This window comes from Mobula birostris, chromosome 9 (genome assembly GCF_030028105.1).
Source record: "Mobula birostris isolate sMobBir1 chromosome 9, sMobBir1.hap1, whole genome shotgun sequence".
NCBI lineage: Eukaryota > Metazoa > Chordata > Chondrichthyes > Myliobatiformes > Myliobatidae > Mobula > Mobula birostris.
In genome coordinates this window covers 142,250,862-142,254,112 of record NC_092378.1, presented here as the reverse complement: position 1 = coordinate 142,254,112, position 3,251 = coordinate 142,250,862, and the positions used below count along the sequence as shown (strand labels likewise).

The 3,251-nt window shown below is 41.7% G+C and overlaps 1 pseudogene; it reads left to right on the top strand.

Annotated features, from left to right (window-relative positions):
* Positions 1–705: 705 nt before the first annotated feature.
* LOC140203486 (small ribosomal subunit protein uS9-like) lies at positions 706–1,116 on the top strand (annotated as a pseudogene).
* The last annotated feature ends 2,135 nt before the right edge of the window (positions 1,117–3,251 follow it).

Genomic DNA, 3,251 nt, shown 5'->3' with positions numbered 1-3,251 from the left:
ATGTGGTCGTTGAGTGTATGTTCATGATCTTCTGCTGCTGAAGCCCACCCACTTCAATGTTTGATGTGTTGTGCATTCAGAGATGCTCTTCTGCACACACACAAATAGCTTCCGTATAGTTATTTGAGTTACTGTGTCTTCCTGTCAGCTGACCCAGTCTGGCCAATCTCCTGGGACCTCTCTCATTAACAAAGCATTTTTGCCCATGGAACTGCTGATCACCAGGTGTTTTTTGTTTTCTAGTGCCATTCTCTGTAAGTCCTAGAGACTATTGTTTGTGAAAATCCTATAAGATTGGCAGTTTCCGAGATACCCAAACCACCCTGTCTGGCACCAACAATCATTTCATGGTCAAAGTCACTTAGATCACATTTCTTCCCCATTCTGATGTTTGGTCTGAACAACAACTGAATCTCTTGAACATATGCATTGAGTTACTGCCATATGACTGGTTGATTAGATATTTGCATTAATGAGCAAGTGTACATACAGGTGTACCTAATAAAGTGGCCACTGAGTGTATATTACAAGAAACAAGAGACAGAGAGCTTTGGAAACCCATGGGTAGTAGCAGTCCAGTCACACAAATTACCCTTATCCAGATCCCAGTCCATACAATTATTGATGTTCATCAGGACTGACTCAAAAACCTTAGCATGAGCAGTAGTGCCACTTTTACTCGCTGGGCCACAGTGGTTCAAGAACATGCCTGCTAAAGGACCTTTGCAATCTGTTCAGGCTTTTGTGTGGAAGAAAACAGCCCATTGCAAAAGAGGAAATGGCCTCATCAAAGTGAATGGCAGATCTCTGTACCATATTGTGCCAACGACTTTATAGTACAAACTGTTGGAATTGTTCTGCTGTTGGATGAAGAAGGATTTATGGGTATTGATGTCAGAGTTCACGGTCACGTAGCTCAAATCTATGCTATCTATCAATCCATTTCTAAATTGGTGGCTTACTACCAGAAATAGGTAGGAAGCCATCCAGAAGGAGATGAAGGACATTCTCATACAGTGCGACAGGACTCTGCTGGTTGCTAATCCTCATCATTGTCAGGCCAAGAAATTCGGTGGCTCTACTGCCCGAGTATGTTACCAGAAATCTTACCGTTAAAATGTTTTATTTTGGTTTGTGGCAAACAAATATCTAACTGTCACACAGCAAAATAAAAATGCCCACCATGCATTCTATAGCTTGTAGTTTGTCCTTGCCTGTGATGCCTTAGGAATAAAAGCAAGTTGAGAAGGGATATTGGGTAACAATCTTTGTATCCAGAGGAGGGCCTTAAATGATTAAAATATTTCCCTACTTAGTGTTGCTCTTAATTTTTATATCCTCAAGCGCATTCTTGAAATTTGAGATAACAGAATTCTATTGTTAAACTTTCTCATTTCCAGGAATTTGCCAAAGGTTCTAGTGGACATTTGGGATAAAATTAGCGGCTTTCATATCTCCGCTGTACAGTTGGTTATCCTGTGTCAGCAATGTGTTCAACTTCCGATTGTACGTTCAAGCAGCTTTATTTTTTCTTACATTTTGTCTGGTGGATTGCATTGTGTATTCTGTTCCATTTCAATTTCCATGACAACGGTTTGCTTTCCACTCTCTGGGTCATAACATCAGGCATTTTGCTCGTGGAATCGATATCTTACTGCAATCATAGCCATTGTGTTGTGTGATAAAAATCTGATGCACTTTTCTTCATTTTTACGAATACCAATCATTGCCTTCAGTTAAAGGTAGACCTTTGCCTCACCGGCTTCGCCGGCATTTGTGGTACATACTGAGAAAATGGTGGATGTGAACAAGAATTGTCAGTAGAATCTGAGATTCACCAATATCAAATGGGGAAAAGAATGTAAGTTGGTGATAACACCTCACACTCAAGACAATGAGAATAACTAGATTCCTGGCATGCTGTTAACCCCATTTTGCTCCATATTAAAGACAAGGTCAAAATAAATTTACTATAGAAGTATGTGTATATATACCACCATATGCCAACTTGAGATTCATTTTCTTGCAGGCATTCACAGTAGAACAAAGAAACACAATCGTTTCAACGAAAACAAAAACTGCACACAAAGACAGACAACCAATGTTGTAAAGAAGACAGACTAGACAAATACAAAAATAAGTAAATAAATAATACTGAGAACATGAGCTGCAGAATCCTTGGGTTGTGGAATCAGTTCAGAGCTGAGGTGAGTGAAGTTGTCCATGCTGGTTGTTGTAGGGTAGTAAATGTTCCTGAAACTGGTGGTGTGGGACCCAAGGCTCCTGTGCCCCCTTCTTGATGGCAGCAGTGAGAAGAGAGCACAACCTGATTGGCAGGGGTCCTTGATGATGGATGCTGCTTTCTTGTGGCAACTTGTGGCAGATGTGCTCATTGGTGGGGAAGATTTTGATCTTTATCTTATGGGGATATTAGGAGCCTCAGGATGTGGGGTGGGGGTTCAACCAAAGCCAGTTGTGTAGCTGAGGCCTCCCCCTGCCCTGTAGGTAAATCTGGGAGGGGTGATGTTCATCCATAAGTGTGATTCAAGTGTAGTGACAACTGTGTCTTCCAGTTTAACAAGATGGACAGATCTGGACATGGTCCTTCACAATCACCCAATAGATATATAAAAGGTGAGATGATAGATGCTTGCTCACACATATACTACATAACAAGCATCCAATCCAGATGAATCACAGCTAGGCATTGTAACTACTCTGCCCAAGAAATTCCAGTTGTTAGCACAGTACAGTCTATCTGTGTTTAAGTCTGGTGGTCCTGGCATGGGATGCTACGTAGCCTCTTCCCTGGTGAGCAGGGTGGGTGGGACTCTTCCCGTTATTGCCGGCCTTTTCCCGGCACGCTTCTGCATATATGTCGTCGATGGCAGGTGAGTTGTTGCTAGTGATGTGTTGGGCTGTTTTGAGTACCCATTGTAGAGCCCCCCTGTCCGTCACAGTGCAGTTTCTGTAACCTGCAGTGGTGCAGCATGTTAGGAAGCTGCCTGCTGCACATCTGTAGAAGGGCATGAGTATTAATGTGCATAGTCCAGCTCTCTTCAGTCTCATCACAATGCAACTCATTAATAAATCTCTTCTTCATCCTGCAATAGACCAGGAATTTCCTTCCGATTTTATTGTTTGCAATTCTGTTATAACTTTTTCTAGTAATATTCAAACTGATATGCTGAGAATGTGGCCAAAATCCATGAAGATTCAAAGATGCAAAAAACTTTATTGCAGTTCTAACC